The following is a 20,832-nucleotide window of genomic DNA, read 5'->3' on the forward strand; positions in this document are numbered from 1 at the left end:
CATATTGTCACTATGGAACAAATTATATAGGGCAGTCCAAACTTCCTGAGCTGTGAGGCCGTCTGAAAGACTGGCATACAGAGCTGTGTCTATAGAACTTAACAGGGTTGTGTAAGCTCTTTTATGCAGGAACTCAATTTCAGGGCTCCAAGGTAAAGGGGGTGGTCTTTTGATTATGTCCAGAGTATTTTCTCTTAAGAGAATTATCTGAATCTCTTTACACCATTTTTTAAAATTCTGACCACTTAAATGTAATTTTTCAAAATTATTTGGCAAAGTTACAAAATTATTGCCATTAAACTGCATGGGGAGTTGTTCAAATGGCTGAAAAGAGCCTGTTGTGAATGGCATTGGGATCCCTAAGCCTGGGATCGATTGCTTAGGTCTGGCTCCTTTTTGTAGTCCTTCTGTAGTTTGAAGCAACTGGGCACGTGCAGGAAATAGAGCATGCTCCAAAGCCTTTTCTTGTTGGAGCTCCAATCTCCCTCTCTGAGCTCTGAAGTCAGGTCTGGCTGGAGCTTCAGTATAGGCCCGGACATCATCTGGGTGGCGGGGAAACCTTGGAGGAGTGGGAAGAAGGCCTGGAGATCTTTCTGGAGACTGGAGGCCCATCAGATGAGGTCCATGGGCTGGGTAGGCCTGGAAATGTCTCTGGATCTCCTCTTCTCCATCAGAGGAGCAGGATTGCAGCTCCGGATCATCCCAGCAGGGCCGGAAAGGTGCGGAGGCCTCAGCCTGGGCCTCCCTGGAGCATTCAGTGAATGGTGAGCGCCTCTGCAGTGGGGGGTGGGAGGCTGCAGGTCCATCTGGGTTCCTCCGGGGGTGGGAGGTTGGATTTGGGGCCCTCCTTGAGTGGGCAGCTGGGTCTGGGACCTCGGGGGGGCCAGTGGGTGGTTGCTCCATAAGTTGCAGGGCAGCGACCAGGGCCTCTATGGCCTCTTTGATGTTTGCCATGGCAGGCGGGGCCTGGCAAGGGGCTTGTGGGTTCGGAGTGGTCCTCTGGGCCGCTGGAAGGCTGAACTGACTGGCTGGCGTTGTAGGCCTGGGCTGTGGAGCTGGGGAGGGCCTGGCTCGTGGTGCTGGCAAAGTGCCCAGGGGAGCAGCCATCTTGGAGGAAGTTGCCTCCGGAAGTGGCCTGGTGGCCATTTTGTTTGGCGGGAAACTGGGTGGGGGGGCAGTCTCTCTGGCGGCAGGCGCCATCTTGGAGAGATCAGGCAGGGGAGTCCTTACCGGGATGGCAGGCATCTCTGGTGCTGCCTCCTCAGGCCTCTCTCTGGCTGCTGCCCTTGTCTTCAGGAGAGAGGCGAGCGCTGCTCTGCACTCCTCTTCTGACATCTCAGCCACTTGCCTGTCCAGGCTTTCAGCTGGTCCTTCTGCCCCCTCTTCGTCAGTGCTGAAGAAGCCTTCTCCAACATTGCCTGGCTCGGCCCCTGGGATCTCTTGCTGCATCTGGGTGGCCTCTGGCTGCCAGGGTGTAGCTGGATGGAAACCCCCTTCAATGTTTTCCATCGTTGATTCAGACTGGGGCTGCTGTGAAGTTCTCCTCCGTTGAAGGCCTCTGGTCACAACAGGGGAGCTTCTCTCACAGGTTATTTTGGAGGGCATCTCGCCTTTTCAACAGCTCCTGGAGTGGAGTTCTGCTACCATTCCCTCTGCTACCATTCTGTGGAAATTGGGATCGTAGAAACACCCAGGAGCATAGAAGAGTCCAAAGGCAGATGCATGAATAAATGTGATAAATGTATTTATTCATATAACAAAACATATTAACTATATACAAAGGCTGTCTTAATATCCATTAGGATAGGGGGCACACAGCATGTGTGACTACCCCTATCAAAGATCATGTCTCATGGAGAACAAACGTAAAAGAGAGCATGGTGGAAAGGTTAGAGGGGGTTTTATACTCAGTGTAAGCCCCTCCTCTCCACATAGGGGTGGGGGCACTTTCTGCCTCCACTAGTGTCTGTATGATATATGTGCCAATGGCTTGCAAATACTTGACAGTTACATTGGTTTCGTTGACAGTTACTACTAGCTACCCCGTTTTCCAGCTTACATCTTTGAGAGCCCCCTGGCTGATCTCCCGTCCACATAACTGCACAAGCCCAGTATGGACAATAACTATATGTGTCCCGATCACTACATTCTCCCTGCTTTCGGCACATATATTTTTTGTCCAACATATAACTTCTTTCCCATTCTAATGTCCCACATGTTGACTTCCACACATCACAGTTATGATTGATAGCTAAACAGGCATCAAATGTTATCTCTACTGACTTTCCTAATTGTCTAAACTCCGTCTTATTTAAAAGTTCTTCTCTCCCACATTCAGTTGTGTATATTGACATCTCATAAGTGGTGATTTGCTTAGCTTCTGCCGGGTTGTAACATTGTACCTTATCCTTCAACACACACATGTGATATATGGTATTATTTACCTGACAGGTTTGGGGTTTATACTCCCCACACCCGTCAGGCTTCTGAGTGTGATAGATCAAAGTTTTAGAAACCCGTGTTCCCTGCAATGTTGTGCATATGCATGGGTCACAGTTCTCCTCACTCACCGCTTCTGTTATGGGAATGTCTAGCTCACTTCGTAGTCTCATTACCCATCCGCTCATCCATAATCCCAGTCCAATGATTACCATATTCTGCATCCTCCCGGTCCTTTTTGTTCAGATCCCTCAATGCTCTCTCAACGGTGGGGGTAACCTTAAGTGTGTAATAAGGTGTCTTTACCCCTATCACCAAATAGTATTCTAGTACTTCTTCTATGATTTTTATGTCACACTCAATCAAACACCCTGTACATAAAACACAGTCTATACAATGAGCGCAACAACAGCACTCACATCCACAATTACAGAACCAACACATTGGAAAAAAAATCTTAATACATTCAGAAATCGCCCCTTTGCTTATTACAATCAAGATTTCTTTAATAACCAAACAGTTTATACTGAGTGGGTGTTCAGGAGCAGATCCGGGCAGTTAGGAATTGGAGTAGCTGGTACCGTGATGTTCCTTGGTCGTCCACAAAACCACTGTTTATACCTGTAAAACACAATAATCGACAGAACCAATACCCCCAATCCCCAACACACCCACATCCAATTCTCCTCCCACATGGATCCTTTGTTCTTCAGTCACTTGTCGTTAATCAGTTTCCAAAAGAATACGACAACCCGGGTATGTAGTTCACTCTTATGATCCGTTGAGGATCCCCACAATCGACCACACCTCCAAGTATCCTATATAAAATAGAAAAAAAAACTATTTTTGAGCACGCTTGAATATTAACTTAGTAGGGTTTTGTTTATCCACAATCACTTTCCAGCCAGTTTCTGCTGCCGCCTTGACTCGTGTCCAGTGGATCCATGACTTTGATTCTGCAATCTTAATAGCAAGGGGGGAAGTCATAATAACAGTAAAAGGTCCCTTCCACCGTCCTTCCAGTGGCTCTTTCTTCCAATGTTTGACCCACACTTGATCCCCTGGTTTGAACGGATGACAATGGGTTATTAACCGGGGGGGTACTTGTTCCATCACGTATCGCTGAAGCCTCTCAACTTGCTTATTAAGTTCTTGTACCATTTCCATATTCCAGACCCCCCCTTTATGCCCCAAATCTGGCCATCCTGCCAAGTTTCTTCTTAACAACCCTGGCGGTCGTCCATACATTAACTCATATGGCGATAACTTGTGCTGGCCCCTTGGTGAGCTTCGAATGGCATACAAGGCTAGTGGTAGAGCATCTGGCCATTTTAAATGACTATCTGTACAAATCTTAGTAATCCTTTCCTTCAGAGTCCTGTTCATGCGTTCCACACATCTACCTGCTTCTGGCCGAAAAGAACTGTGAAACCGCCACTTTATTCCTACTGCCTTTGCAACTGCCTGGTTAATATGATGGACAAACTCGGGACCATTATCCGATGAGATATGACTAGGGATTCCAAATCTGGGAATGATCTCTTTCAATAATAGTCTTGCCACTTCCCGTGCCTGTTTGGTCTTTGTTGGAAAAGCCTCCGGCCACCCTGTATACATATCCACCATAACTAACAGAGCTCTGAACAATCCACATCTAGGCATATCAGTAAAGTCTATCATAATATAATCCATGGGGATGTATGACTGGGGTATGGCACCAGGGGGCAGTAATGGCCCTTGTCTTGGATTAACCTTAGCACATGTAACACACTTTGCAACAGTTCCAGCAGCGACTCCGGCCAGCCCATTGATGTAATAGTCTCTTCCTAATGCCAATTCTAAAGCCGTTTTTCCCATGTGTGTTGTTTCATGGGCTAGGCGTACTAGTGTCCATGCCATTGAGGCTGGTACGAAAATCCTCCTGTCTGGTAATACATACCACCCATCTTCAACCTGAGCTTTCAAGTCTGTCACTGCTTTCACACTTTCCTGTTGCGTATATGTTGGTTTGATTTCAGGGGGGATAACCCCTAAATCCATTGCTACACAGACAGATAAGTCAGGCAAAGGCCCCTCTTGCTTCGCCGCTTCCCTTGCTTCCACATCCGCTGCTCTATTCCCTATAGCTACCTTATCATCTCCTCTTTGATGTCCTTTACAATGCATCACTGCTACTTTCTTTGGTTTATTTACAGCTTCAATCAGGCGGCTAATAAGATGTCCATGCAAAATACTTTTCCCTGCTGAATCTCTAAACCCTCGTTCCTTATAAACAGCCCCATGTGCATGTAAAGTAAGGAATGCATATTTACTATCGGTCCACACATTCAATGTTTCTCCCTTGGCCCTTTCTAAGGCACGTATCAATGCCCACAACTCAGCCACCTGTGCACTATGTCCACTTCCTAAAGGTCCGCTTTCCACCACTCCTTCATCATCTACAATGGCATATCCAGACACCCGATATCCATCTACAATATAACTGGATCCGTCCGTATACCAATTAAACTGTGCATTGGGTAACGGGATGTCCGTTAAATCAGGGCGGGTGGAATAAACTTTGTCTAATACCTGTAAACAATTGTGTTGGGTATCCACTTCCGTCGGCAATAACGTAGCCGGATTCAACCTATTGGACATTACCAAACGCACCTGGGGGTTCTCAATCATGATTGCCTGATATTTTGCCAATCTCTGCCCACTAATCCATAAATGTCCTTTAGCATCCAAAACGGACTGTACCGCATGGGGAGAGTGCACATTTATTGGACAGGAAAAAGTAAGTTTATTACAATCCTGAATTAATTCTGCAATTGCAGCCAACACTTTCAAACAATGCGGCCAGCCTCGCGCCACTCCATCCAACTGTTTTGATAAGTATGCTACTGGTTGTTGCCAGCTTCCCAACGGTTGAGTAAGCACCCCCACTGCAATATTTCTACTAGTGTCTACATACAAATTAAAAGGCTTCTGCAAATTCGGTAAGGCTAACGCCGGCGCCTGAGTCAGCGCAAGTTTTATATCTTTAAAGGCTTTTTTCTGTTCTCCCCCCCCACTCAAGGGGTTCTGTATTAGCGCCCCTGGTGGCTGCATACAAGGGTGCTGCCATCAAAGCAAAGTTGGGGATCCAAATACGACAAAAGCCAGCCAACCCTAAAAAGCTTCTCAGTTGTCTCTTTGTTCTAGGTTCGGCCAGCATCAAAACTGCCTGTTTCCGCTCCGGTCCTAAAGCCCTGTGTCCTTTCTCAATATCATAACCCAAGTACCTCACCCTCTCTTTCACCAATTGAGCTTTCTTCCTTGATACCCGATACCCACACTCGAGCAACAAGTCTAATAACATTTTAGTATTGTCCCAGCATAAATCCTCTGTCTGTCCTGTCACTAAAACATCATCAACATATTGTAAAATTGTATCCCCCGGTTGCTGAGGCATGTAGTACTGCAGGTCCCTAGCCAGCGCTGTTCCAAACAATGTCGGGGAATTTTTAAACCCCTGTGGCAACCTAGTCCATGTATATTGCATTTTTGTGCCCGTATGAGGGTTCTCCCACTCAAAGGCGAACAGCGGCTGGCTTAATGGATGAATAGGAATTGTAAAGAAGGCATCCTTCAAATCAACTACAGAAAACCACCCCGCCTGGGGTGGGATTAAACTTAACAAAGTATATGGATTAGACACGGCCGGGTGTAAGGTAACTGTTCGGCTATTCACAAATCTCAAATCCTGGGCCGGGCGAAAGGACCCATCTGCCTTTTTAATCGGGATAATTGGGGTATTCCATGGGGATTAAGTAGGCACCAAAACACCCGCTTCCAAATATTTCTGTATACTCTCATAGATAGCATAGATCGCTTCCCATGAAACGGGACGTTGCCTTATTCTGACTGGCATTGCTCCCGGTTTTAGCTCAACCACCACTGGAGGGTGGTGTGCTGCAAAACCTGGTGGATTATCCTCTGCCCACAAACCCGGCACATCAAACATCCTCCACTTTTCCTCCTTTTCCTTCTCACCGACCTGTCTCTCTATCATCAACCTCCAAATTTCCTCCGGAGAATGCCTTATGGTCATCTTCTGACTGCCTTCATCAAAAGAAATTGTTGCCCCTAATTTGCTCAGCAGATCCCTGCCTAGCAATGGAATAGGGCACTCAGGGATGTACAAAAATTCATGTTGGATTTCAGCTCCTTTTAAAATCACACATCACAGGCTTTAGGACCTGCCGTCCCATAATCTGTCCTGATACCCCCTGAACCTGGATTTTACGTGATCCAGGGGCTGCAATTTGCTTATTTACAACTGATCTACCTGCTCCTGTATCCACTAAAAATGTTGTCTGCTGGCCCCCTATCCTCATTGTAACCAACGGCTCAGGCGGGGGTTCTTCCAAGCCTGGTCCCCGTCAATCTGACCACACCATATCTGCCAATCCAATACTTTCTGCTTCTCTTGGTCCAGCGCCTCCTCTAGCTCCTCTACCAAAGCCTCGTCCCAAGCCTCTTTGTCCAAATCCTCTATTCAAGCCCCCTCTCATTCCTCGTTCTCCCCTTCTCCCTGCAAACTGCCCCCTCATTCCTGCTCCAAATTCAGGTCTTCTCATCATCCCTCTACCTCTCATCATCCGTCTGGGGCATTCTCTTTGCCAATGGCCTTCTCCTTTACAATAGGCGCATTGGTTAGGACCCAGGGGTGTCCCCGGGTTGGGGTCGAAACTCATTCCTCCCTGTAGTGCTACTGCCAATAACTCAGCCTTCTTTTGCATTCTGGCATCTCTCTCCTTCTTTTCCACCTTATCCCTATTGACATACACCTTCCGTGCCAATTCCAACAATTCCGTCGTGTTCTTCCCTAGTGCTCCTTCTACCCGCTGCAATTTTTGCCGTATATCCTCATAACTTTGAGCTATAAACCTTTCATTCAACATCCGCACATTATCCCCCTGCCTTGGATCCACCTGTGTATATAACTCATACGCTTCAATCAATCTTTGCAGGAAACTCTCCGGGCTTTCATCCGCACCCTGCATCACTAGAGATGGCTTGGACATATTTACTGGGGGCTTCCCTGCTCTTCTAAGACTTTGCACCACCAAATTCTGATATTCCCTCAAACGTGTCCGGTCCTGTTCCTCCTTAGGGTCCCAGCCCGGATCTATTTCGGGCGCCCGGACCAACACCTCCGGCTGCACATCCGCATCATTTGGCAACATCTCTTTCACACACTGCCTAACTGCCGCTTTCCACTTTTCTCGTTCTTCCGGAGTTAACAGAGTGCGTAACAACTGTTGTACATCCTGCCACGTTGGGTTATGTGTTAACATAATAGTTTGAAACAGGTCCGCCATCTCAGTGGGCTTAGTAGTCAGCGGCCCATAATGTTGCTTCCAATTTAAAAGATCAGTAGTAGTAAACGGCACGTATTGAAAAAGGGGCTGACGTTCCACCTGCCCCTGCTGGTTTACTATTATCTGATCCACCTGGCGCAAAGGCGCTGTAACTTCTTGCTTGCTAGCCTTCAGCTTCGCTGTTACCGCGCAAGTTTGCACCCCCACCTGCTCTCCTCCTGTTGCTTCCTTCAACCCCTTATCATCCTGATCTTCTCCTTCACTCCGACTACCTTCTTCCACCGGGGGACTTTTCCTTATTTTCGGTCTCGCCCCAGGATCGCTCATGCGTCTCTGATTTCCACCTCCCTCTCCTCCTACAGCTCCCGGCAATTGCTGCTGTTGGTCTGGGGGCTGCGCTGGGGGCTGCTGCTGCACTGGGGGCTGCTGCTGCACTGGGGGCTGCTGCTGCCACAATGGAGCATACGGTGGGGGTCTAACTAACTCCTCCTCATCTTCTGTCAATACTTTTCTCCTCCTTGAATATTCCTCTCCTCTTTTTGCCTGGTTTTTTTCTTGCTCACTTCTCCCCCCTTCTCTCCCCCCTTTACTCTTTCCACCAGATCTGGATACACACAGCCTGACCATTTCAGCCTGACACTGCAGCAAATCCTCAGCTTTTTCTGTTAGGGCTCTCGCCCATTGATCAATGTATTGAAATTGATCAGGATATTTATCCTGATTCACTACAATCACCCCCCACAACTTATCCACCGTTTCGTCCCTTAATGATCCCTGCGGGGGCCACCCTGTCCCCAATAATGGCCACACATGCTTACATAAAAATTTTAATCGCTCCTTTGATCCTTTCGGATAGGAAGGATTGCTGAAATACTTGTCAAAACCTTTTAGCATGCATGCCAAAGGAGTATTTGGCACGCTCTGAGCCCCCCCCCCATCTTATCACACTGCCGTCGACTCGTAGCCCCGGAAACTCACGGCCGCTAGCGAGAAATGCGACGACTTAACCACCCACACAACCTGACACGGACTTCGTTAGGGTAGCCTACCCCGAGCCCAAGGGAGTGATCAAATCCCTTCTTCTGCCTTCAAGAGAGGCAGGTACAATACTCCTTTACAATATACTCACTTAAAAACGCTCCCACTCCATAGATTCCCGGCCAGGAATTTGTTCAGACCACCTTTCCTGCACCGCAGGGTTCTTGGACTCGATCAGAGCACCGTCGGGCCCACCGGGTTATCGCGGCTGTCTCCCGGAGATGTATCTCCGTGGCGCCTGGAGAATGTTCAGGAGCGACCTCCCGATGGTCCCGAGGGGTCGAAATGGTCCTCAGCGAAATATCGCCTTGCACCTAGTCCTGCCGCGGTCGCCAGCTGTTACAGGAAAAATGACGGACTAGAACAAGCTCTTCAGTGCAGGAAAGAGTTTATTTGCGCAAGGTTCAAACAGTCCAAAAGGTCTGAACAGTGATGGCTGATTTCAACCAGATATTTATACAGTATAAAGACAAAGTTATTACGAAGAGTGCAACATTTCACACGTAGAAGTTACCCTTTAATCTATCTCTAGGAAAGACATAACAGCCTGGTTCCCACAGGCTCAGGTTCTCAGCTCCGGAGCTCAAGACATAATAAAAGAGGAGATAAGGGGCTCAAAGGCGCCTTAAGAGCCGTAAAGAGGACAGTAAGGGAAGCAGTTTTTCATCTCTAGGATATACATGACATTTGGGGTGTAATAAACAGTAAACAACAGGATGTATCTGTTTAGGGTCAGTTTGCCCTTTTACAATGCTGTACCTACGTCAAATACCTTTTGTCAATTCAGCACCTTGGCACGGAAGAGGCACTTCTGCCTTGACCAAAGATTTGGATTTCTAATATTTGAGTTTTATCCCAATATTGAATCCTAGCCTGGCTCACTACTCTGACAGACATTTATCTTGGTCCAGATTAGATATGATATGGACAACAATGGATTTGTTGTTGAATATAGATTATGTGGAAATAGAAACCAATTTATGGGCGGACCATAATCCTGTGATAATAACCTGGAAAGGACGAACAAGAAGAGCTAGATGGACTTTTAATAATACAATATTAAAAGAGCAAGATTTTGTGCAGAAAATGGAAAGAGATCTGGCTTTCTTTTTTAAAGAGAATAAGAAAGAAGAGACATTGATACAAAACCGCTGGGATACAATGAAGGCATATGCCAGAGGAATTATTATAGATTACACAAGGAAAAGGAATGCAAAAAAAAAGGCTAACTTCGAAATTATTAACAGATGATTATAAACGGTTTGAAAAGGAACTCCAGAAAGATCCACATAAGAAGGATATTAAAATCAAAATGGATACAATAAAGCATAAAATGGATCTACTGGAGAAAGAAGAATTAGCTCAAAAAATAAGAAGTGCCAAACAAAACTACTTCGAAAAAGCAAGGTCACATTGCTTTTGATGTCTACAAGACAGGGAGCAGGCATTCAAGCATTCTAAATGGCAGGAGAACAGTTAGGAGGCAAGCAAAAGCCAAAGGTGTAAAACTGAGTATTGTAGTCTTGTCTCTTTCCAGTTGGAAAGAACAGTTGCAGTTACATGATTTCCCACTTTGCAACAGCTTTACTTAGTGGCAGAGTTGCCAGTCCCAATTAGGGTTGTTAAGTGAGGACTATTTGCACCTATTTCTCAAGTACTCTGGCTGGCTAGAAACAAAATTCTCCTTACAAAAGGACAGTAGGTCAGCTGATTAAATATATAGGTAGTCCTCGATTTACAACAGTTTGTTTAGTGACCAAAGTTACAACGGCACTGAAAAAAGTGACTTATGACCAGTTTTCACACTTACGACTGTTGTAGAATCCCCATGATCATGTGAACAAAATTCAGATGCTTGGCAATTGACTCATATTTATGATGGCTGCTGTGTCCTGGGGTCACGTGATCCCCTTTTCTGACCTTCTGACAAACAAAGTCAATGGGGAAGCCAGATTCACTTAACAACAGTTTGACTAATTTAACAACTGCGGTGATTCACTTAACAACTGTGGCAAGAAAGGTCATAAATGGGGCAAACTCACTTAACAAATGTTTCACTTAGCAACAGAAATGTTGGGCTTAACTGTGGTTGTAAATCAAGGACTACCTGTGCTCAATAACTTTTAAAAGCTGTTCTATAATTTCTTGAAAATATAGATTATATTTAGGGAAAATTGGTACATTCCTGTTTTTCATTTTTTAAATTAGTATATTACCCCGATGTTGATTGTCAAAATAGGTAATTAATGTTCAAAAATGCAGGAAATATAATAATCACCTTTCCACTTTTAGCAGCAATGTCATAAACTCAACAATTTTGGAAGATAATTTAGCATAGAAAGAAACAAATTTTAAATAGCAACTTCTGACCAGCTATTTTCTGTTGTTGTTGTTAGTTGCCAAGTCATGTCCGACCCATCACGACCTCATGGACAACGTTCCTCCAGGCCTTCCTGTCCTCTACCATCCTCTGGAGTCCATTTAAGGTCACGCCTACTGCTTCAGTGACTCCATCCAGCCACCTCATTCTCTGTTGTCCCCTTCTTCTTTTACCCTCAGTCTTTCCCAGCATTAGGCACTTCTCCAATGAGTCCTTCCTTCTCATTAGGTGGCCAAAGTATTTGAGTTTCATCTTCAGGATCTGGCCTTCTAAAGAGCAGTCAGGGTTGATCTCCTGTAGGACTGACCAGTTTGATCACCTTGCAGTCCAAGGGACTTGCAGGAGTCTTCTCCAGCACCATAGTTCAAAGGCCTCAATTCTTTGGCGCTCAGCCTTTCTTATGGTCCAACTTTCACAGCCATGCATTGCAACTGGGAAAACCATAGCCTTGACTATACGCACTTTTGTTGGCAGGGTGATGTCTCTGCTTTTCAGTACGCTGTCTAGATTTGCCATAGCTTTCCTCCCCAGGAGCAAGCGTCTTTTAATTTCTTGGCTGCAGTCCCCATCTGTTTTCTGTTAAGCAGAACTAACTCTTAGTGTTAGGTTGGGTGAATGAGGACACAGCAAGCCAGGCAGTGAGTGACAATAGCTCTTTAATGCAGAGTGAGAATCCAGCAACTGACCTGGGGAAACAGCTCCCCTTATATACCTTGCAGCTGTGGTGGTCAGCCAATCAGCTGATGGCTAGTTTATTCAAACTTCCCGCCAAAACCTATATACATAACACTCCTCCCCTCCCAGAAGTCACTTGGGGTGGACATTAGCATACATAGTCCCGCAGGTGACCGGGGCGTGTCCGCACCCTAGTTGACCTGCGCAGTTCAGTCGGAGGTGTGGCGTCGAGCGGGTCGGAGGAACTCCCTGTTTCTCCCTGCTCCACCAATGGAACCTCTGAGAATTCGTTGTGGGCGACGACTTCTTCGGCTGATCGATCTTCCGCGATGGGGCATCGCTGGATCTCGGGGCCGACAGCTAAGTCCTCCGTTTGAATCGGGCTTGAGTTAGCTCTGGAGTTCTGTTGGTAGCTAGAGAGCGGTTCATCAAGGATGTCTTCTGTGTCGGCGGCTAATCGCCTCCGTAACTGATTGATGTGCTGGCGCCAAATCCTCCCATCTCCCATGTCTACCCTATAAGACTTGGGCCCGGTTACCTCCGTAATTATCCCGGTTTCCCATAGGGGCCCATTCCCGTAATTTCTTGCGTGTACTGGAGTCCCTATAGTGAACTCTCTAAGCTTCCTATCTGTCCCTCTGAAGTTGTCAGGGGAATAGCTGGGGTATAGCCTGTCCAGGACTCCTCGGAGCTTTCTCCCCATTAGAAGTTCCGCCAGGCTTCAGCCTGTGGCGGTACATGGTGTGGCGTGTTGGGCCATTAAGAATCTGTCTATTCTTTCCTGCCAGTCTCCGGGGCCTAGCCGTGAGATGGCTTCCTTAGCCGTTCTCACAAATCTCTCCGCCAATCCATTGCTAGCCGGATGAAACGGGGCGGAGAGTACGTGCCTGATCCCCAACTCCGCCAAATACCCCTCAAACTGCGTGGCTGTGAACTGGGGCCCATTGTCTGAAACTAAGGTGTCCAGTAGGCCACGGGTGGTGAACAACTGCCTTAGCTCCCTGATGACTGCGTCGGTGGTAGTGGTTTTCATAAATCTAATCTCCAGCCACTTTGAGAAGGCGTCCACGATGACCATAAATACCTGCCCATGGAATGGTCCAGCAAAATCTATATGGATCCTAGACCAGGGACCCTGAGGCCACTCCCATTCCCTTACCGGTGCCGTAGTGGGGTCTGGCCTAGAGTCTTGGCAGGGCTGGCACTTCCCCACCCACTCAGTGATGTCCTTATCCATTTGGGGCCACCAAATGTAGCTCCTAGCTAACCCCTTCATCCTCACAATCCCGGGGTGCCCCTCATGCAACAGATTCAAAACTTTTTCCCTTAGGCACAAGGGAACAATGACCCGATCGCCCCACAATAGACAACCCCCTTGCATTGTCAGCTCGCCTCTTTTGTTAGCGAAGTGTTTGAATTCCCCACCCTCAGTCTTTTCCGGCCACCCCCTCGTGACCCAACTCATGATTTTCCGAAGCACGTGGTCTTTGGTTGAAGCCCTCGCCACCTCTGCTGACGTGATGGGTCCCGAGTCCAAGATGTCAATCAGCAGGACTGGGATTCCGGGTGTGGGGTCTTCTATCTTGTCTGGTAATGGACAACAGCTGAGGGCATCGGCGTTACCCATGCTCACCCCTGGTCGATGTACCAGGCGATAGGAGTATGCTGCCAGGAAGATGGCCCAGCGTGTCATCCTGGGAGACAGGGCTGCTGGGGTGGGTCAGTCCCCTGCTATGAGACCCAGAAGGGGGCGATGGTCCGTGATGAGGTCAAAGTCTCTGCCGAACACGTACTCATGGAACTTCTTGACTCCTGAGACGGCTGCAAGGGCCTCCTTGTCAAGTTGACTGTAGTTCTGCTTGGCGCTTGAAAGAGTCCAGGAGTAGTAGGCGATGGGTGCCTCTAGACTGTTCGGTAGTCTATGGCTCAGGACGGCCCCCACGCCAAATGGGGACGCGTCACAGACTAGAACAAGGGGAAGCGTAGAGTTGTACTGGATTAGAAAACTCTCGGCCGACAGGAATTTCTTTACGGCGGCAAATGCGATAGCCTCAGCCTTCCCCCAAACCCATGTGGACTTCTTGGCCAACAGTCTGTGCAGGGGCTCCATTACTGTTGCCTTGTCCTTTAGGAAAATTGCGTAGAAATTCAACAGTCCCAGGAACGCTTGTAATTCCGCCTTGTCTTTGGGGGTTGGGGCCTCTTGGATCGCTCTAATCTTGCTCTCGGTGGGGTGTATGCCGGTTCCGTCTACCCAATACCCCAGGAATTCCACAGAAGGGACTGCGATCATGCACTTGTTGCGTTTGACCCTGAGTCCTGCACTTCTGAACTTCCCTAGAACTTGTCTAAGTCTCCCCCCTAGCTGTTGTTCGTCCTCTGCGGTGACGAGCACATCAAAATACGGAACCACCCCGGGGATCCCCTGTAACAGTCGCTCCATGGTATTCTGGAACAGTCCGGGAGCTATGCTGACTCCGAATTGGAGTCTGGTACACTTGAAGGCACCTCTGTGTGTAACTATAGTCTGCGCCTCTGCGGTAGCGCCATCTACAGGCAACTGCTGATACGCCTGCACAAGATCTAGTTTTGTGAAGATCTTGCCGGGCCCTAGGGAATGCAGCAGATGGTGTACGATCGGGACCGGGTAAGCACTCTGCTGGAGAGCCTTATTGATCATACATTTGTAATCAGCGCAGATGCGCACAGACTCGTCAGGCTTAACGGGGGTCATGATTGGGGTCTCCCACCGGGCATGATCGACTGGCACTAGCACTCCTTGCTTAATTAATTTGTCCAGTTCGACATCAATCTTCGGCTTTAGGGCAAATGGCACCCGTTTGGGCTTCAACCTGATGGGGGCAATATTGGGGTCGAGGTTGAACGAGATAGGGGTCCCCACATACTTGCCGAGCCGCTCGTCGAACACGTCCTGGAACTCCTGCATCAGGTCGTCTTTCAGGGTGCTTCGCATGTTGCGGACTCCGGTGAATCCCATGCCCAGGGCCCTGAACCAGTCCATGCCCAGGAGGCTTGGGACCTTTCCGCTGACCACGGTGATGGGAAGCTTCTCCCGGAATTCCCCGTACTCCACCTGGAACTCGCCGATTCCTTCCACGGGGATGCGGTTCCCCTGGTAATCGCACAGTCCGAGCCGCTGGTGTCGTAGGTGCCATTTCTGGACACTGGGGACAGCCTTCTTTAGCTTGTCCCAGGACATGATGGTTATTGGGGATCCGGTGTCGATCTCCATTACGCACTCATGTCCCTCGATTTTGACCGTCGTGTAGGTCTTCTCTTCGGGGGATGTGCAGGTCCGGCCGATTCGAATGGTGCAGGCTTCGAGGTCCTCGGATTTCACGCCCCTCCTGTGGCCACCCTTCTGATTGGTCTTCTTCCGCTGCACCGTCTCTGATTGGCTAGTGTTGCTCCACGGCTTGTAATTGGGAGTCTGCTTGGATCTGCAGACTCTAGCGATGTGACCCTTCCGATCGCATTGCCGGCAAATGGCGTCCCGGAACTTGCAGGTCTGGCGCGGATGGGGTCCCCCACAGCTGGCACAGGTGTCTCGGTGACCTCGCTGGTCCTGCTGGTCCTGTTCGGTTCGGCAGACCTCTTCATCCGACTCCTCCTCGCTCTCCGTGCATACGGTCTCCTGATGAGCCGGGGCTGACTTCTATGCCGTTCTGACCTGTGTTGTCCCCTGTAGTCTCTCGGCTGCTTTGGTAGAGGATTCTTGAGCCCTTGCCTCATCTAGTGCGATTTTCAATGTTAGATTCGTCTTTGCGAGCAACCTCCTTTGCAAGCGAATATCTCTCACTCCGCAGATTAGTTGCTCTAGGAGCATCTCATCTAAATCTCGGTACTCGCACTGGTTTGCAGCCTTGTGCAGGGCAGCGGCATACTCGCTGATCGATTCTCCCTCCTGCTGCATTCGTTGCCGGAACTTGTACCGCTGGACGTATTTTGACGGCGTCGGGGTGTAGTGGTCCTTCAACAGCATCTGGAGCATTTGCCACGAGATGGTGTGGACTGAGTTTGGTTCTGACAGGGCTTCGGCCATGTCGAACACCTTGGGTCCACAATGGCTCAGGAACAGGGCTTTCTTTCGCACGTCGGGCAGCCCCTGTAGATCGCTGGCCACCAGGAAGCATTCGAAGCGGGACATGTAGGATCCCCACTTCTCTTCCATTGGGTTGAAAGGCGCTGGCAGTACGTAGGCAGACATCGTCGGTAGATTCTCCAGGTACTCCACTCGCTTGCCTGGCTGGATTCGGGGTTTCAGCTCTCTTGTCGGCTCGTGGCTTCAGCTCTTTCCGTGGCTTCTGGCCTCAAGATCCCACCTTCGTCACCAATGTTAGGTTGGGTGAATGAGGACACAGCAGGCCAGGCAGTGAGTGACAATAGCTCTTTAATGCAGAGTGAGAATCCAGCAACTGACCTGGGGAAACAGCTCCCCTTATATACCTTGCAGCTGTGGTGGTCAGCCAATCAGCTGATGGCTAGTTTATTCAAACTTCCCGCCAAAACCTATATACATAACACTTAGATTCCTACCAAGTATGCAGAGCTGATCCTGTTCATGATAATAGCTGCTAGGATAGTTTATCTTCCTTTCTGAGAATTTCACATAATTCATACTGTTGGAAGAAATATCCACCTGGTTCAGTTCCAAGCAGGGAGAAAGATACTGGAAACATGGAGGCTGATTGGAAATATGGTTTATTGATGGACAGGACCACATGGGTTTGAGGTCCTGGGCAGCTGACCACATGGAGTGGAGACTGAGGGTTATTTATACCTTCTCTTGGGCCTTGCCCTTGAGCTTCCTGTTCCTGTGCAAGAAATGAATTCTATTGGCTGTAGTCAGACTCCCATGCTAGGAGTTTGTCTGAGGTAAGTTTGGTTGAAGCCTGGAGGGTGATGCAATGTCCCCAGGTGATTTTGCAATGCAGTGAGCCCTGCTGCTAGATAATCCTATTATGTCCTGGAGGGTCATGTCTTAATCCCATTACCCTGGACCTGAAGGTCTTTTCTTTTGTAGATAGGCTGGCCCAGTCTTTCTTAATGGGCACCAAATATCTGCTCGGGGCAGGGAGCTGAAGCTCTGAGTTTCTGTCTCCCTTAATATACTGCTCAAAAAAATAAAGGGAACACAAGCAGAAGACATCCGAGATCTGAATGAATGAAATAGCCTTATTAAATACTTTGTTCTTTACATACAGTAGTTTATACACTGCTCAAACAACTAAAGGGAACACAAAACTACTGTATGTTATGAACAAAGTATTTAATAAGGCTATTTCATTCATTCAGATCTCGGATGTCTTCTGCTTGTGTTCCCTTTATTTTTTTGAGCGGTGTATTTCTATTTCTCTTTTAGGGGAAATATAATATTCTGCCTTTTTAATATTTCCTAAAATATTTCATTCTTCTAGGAGGGGTGGGTGCTAATTTTCTACAATACATACATCTTTCTTTCAAAACATATGTGCCAGCTTGCAGGTGACTAAGCAGTTTAAACTTTTTTTCCTTTCTCCATACTGCCTATCTGCCTAAACTATGCATCGGATAGTCAAACCAGTACAGAGAAAAGAAAGAAAGAAAGAAAGAAAGAAAGAAAGAAAGAAAGAAAGAAAGAAAGAAAGAAAGAAAGAAAGAAAGAAAGAAAGAAAGAAAACTTGACAGTCGCATGTAACATTTTCTTGTTTCAGGACAATTCATTTTTCCACAATGCATTTTTTTCCAAAGAGATTTCCATTATTCACAAGTTATGATAAGGTAATGTACATGTACAAGTCATTTCTCTATGTTGGGTTTAGCATCAACATATTTAGACAAATTAGAACTGAAAGTAGATAGGCAATATGTTTTGAAATCTCAGAAACCAGAGATGATGTGGAAGAACATGCCCAACATTTGGGGCAGCGGTTTTAGCACTATGTGCATCACTTTTCCCCTTCTCATGACTCCTTTATAAAGGCAATAAAAGCAAAATCATAATTATGCTGAATGTGAAAAATACACACCATGGGATGCCTTGTACAAAACTATGTATTTTTGCATGTAGACTACTGTATACTCAATTTTCAGAACAAAGAACAAACAAGGTACACAATTTGATCACAATTTTGTTGAATCATTTGCAGACAGCCACATATTCATAGACCAGGGCTGTCAAACTAGCGCTGGCCACACCCACACCTGGTTTAGCGAAGGTGAAAAAAGTCCCGATACGTCACGTGAAAACGCCGTGATGACGCAAGTTTGACACCCCAGCCCTGCCATAGACAAATTAGTAACCTCTGACCCTGAGAGATTTCAGAAGTAAATCATCCAATGTACATAAAAGGGAAGGTAACTTTCTATCTCCCACTATTGCTAGAGCTTGGGTCAACCTGTTTCTCTGTTTATCAAAACAAGTGAAGAGGCTTGAAGTAAAAATGAAAAATAAGCGTTCGCTTTTCTAGTTTATGCATTTGGTTCCAATTTAAAAACACATTGTAAAGCCTGTTAAATCCATGTATATTACTGAGGTCACAATTTGCAAGAAAGGAAAAGAACTGTAGCAACAATAAGCATAACCGCAAAGGGCTTTCAACATCTGGCATTTGAAATATTGGTTCATTCCAGATGATGGTAGTGGATGTTTCATAAATGAAATTCAAGGATAGACAGAGCAAGTGAAGATTCAAAAGGCTGTTTGCTTTACAATAGTCTTCCCTATGTAGTGCTTTTCAGATGAACTATTGCTCTTGTTGTGGGCCACTGGCAGCCAGCAGAGCTGGCAGCAGAGTCAGACAGTGAGGAGATTGGGGAGGAGCATGGCCCAGTCCTGGGGGCTGGGGAAAACTTGGATGAGGGCTCTGCGTCAGAGGCAGAGAGGGAGATAGACAGCAGTGAAGCAGAGGAACAGCTGGAGCTCGTTCCCAGTGTGCGCATGCGCAGAGCTGCCAGAAGACAAGAACAACTCAGAAAGCAGGGTCAACTTGGGAGTAAAGCCACACCTTGGAGATGATTGGCCCCTCCCATAGGAAACAAAAGATGAGCGAATGGGGAGGGGGCTTTTGCAGGAAACCATTCATTCGGTAGTTTCAAGAGTGAAAAGTTCTGTTCATGAGCCTAAGAGACTCTGTGCCAAGTTTTGCCTTACTGTGCGGTTGGAAACAAGTTATGTAGCAGCTTGCCAAGCGAGATAAGGTGTGTTGAGAAATTCCTTTGAAAAACTGCTTGGACAAACCTTGCTGACTGTGAATGAAAGTTATTCACAGTCGTGTAAATAAAAGAGGTTTTCCTGGGACCAATTCCTGCTTCCTGCTTTTTAAGGGAGCCTAGGTCAGAACAGCTCTCATCATCCCCAGCCATACCTTTCAGAGATGATTATATGGTTTGCATTTTCACTAATTATCTTCAGGTATACATATTACAAATTCTGCTACCAGGTATTTGCTTTTGCCTTTTGGCATAGTGAAATTATAGCAACAAGCAAGACAGATGACTAAGAGTACAGTATGCTCTCATGATGGGAGGGAAAGATAGGACACCTAAACTGGTTTGTTCTGGTACAGCTTACTGACCTACTATAATATTTGCTTGTTACTAGCATAACCAATTCTAATCCCAAACACAGAATGGGACAACTTGCCATAGCCAACTCGCTGTGGCAAACTTGCTACAGCCAACTTACCATGGGACAGCTTGCTGTGGGACAATTTAACAATTCTAATTATTTAAAATAAATGAAAAAATATTTTAACTTTTGCCATTCACATTTCATTCTGTCCCTCCTTTTGCATCCTTTCTTTAATGATTCTGTTCCACTATTACTTTGATATTAGTGTACTGTAACTCTCGTCCTGCACCAAGTTGTCCTACGACAAATTGGCCATGGCAAATTGTCACAAGACCTTCCCAAACACTTAAATTACATTATACCGGTTTCATAATACTCATCATAAAAGCCCACTATGCTCTATATTATTCCCCACGTGAGTTTCTCCTTATTGCTGTGTATGTTCCTCCACAAGCTTGTGTAAACAACGCATTACGAACTCTAGCTGACCAGATTATGTGGGCTGAAGTTAAATACCCAGACTTTCTTCCAATTATTTTGGGAGATGTAAACAAAGCAGACTTAAGGAAAGAGCTACCAATCAGTTCCAAAGGGGAAGCCTACAGAAAAGGTGATAGAATGCTGTAGGCCAGAAGGCCAGAAACGTATTATCAAGGGAGTTCAGAGCAGCGAAAAAAAACGCTACTCTGAAAAGCTAAGGAATCAGTTCTCAACAAATGAACCAGCAAACATGTGGAAAACTCTTTAAAATATCACCGGTTACAACAAACTTTCTTCCCAAGCTGAAGGAAATCAACAACTGGCAGATGACCTGAACGTGTTTTACTGCAGGTTTGAAAGGAAACTACAGCCACCTATCTCCACAACCCCCATCTCAGACACACCAACAACAGCTAAGCCTCCTACAATCTACCCTATCCCATTGGGTCCACCACCTCTGGTGATTACAGAGAATGAGGTGCAAAGCCTATTTCACAGACAAAAGCCAGGAAAAGCACCAGGTCCAGACAAGATAACTCATTCTTGCTTAAAAACTTGTGCTGACCAACTGGCCCCCATCTTCACCCGCATCTTTAATAAATCACTATAGATGTGCTATGTTCCTTCTTGCTTCAAATGCTCTACTATCATCCCAGTGACAAACTCTCCATCAAGGAACTGAATGACTTCAGACCAGTTGCTCTAACATCTGTAGTTATGAAGACCTTTGAAAGACTAGTGATCGGCCACCTGAGAACAATCACTGATCCGCTGTTAGACCCCTTGCAATTTGCCTACTGAGCAAATAGATCGACAGATGATGCTGTTAATATGACTCTGCACTACATCCTACAACATCTTGAATCTCCAAAGACCTATGCAAGGGTCCTCTTTGTAGA

This window comes from Pituophis catenifer, unplaced genomic scaffold (genome assembly GCF_029215685.1).
Source record: "Pituophis catenifer annectens isolate HBS135680 unplaced genomic scaffold, rPitCat1.0.hap2 SCAF_5, whole genome shotgun sequence".
NCBI classification, from domain to species: Eukaryota; Metazoa; Chordata; class Lepidosauria; order Squamata; family Colubridae; genus Pituophis; species Pituophis catenifer.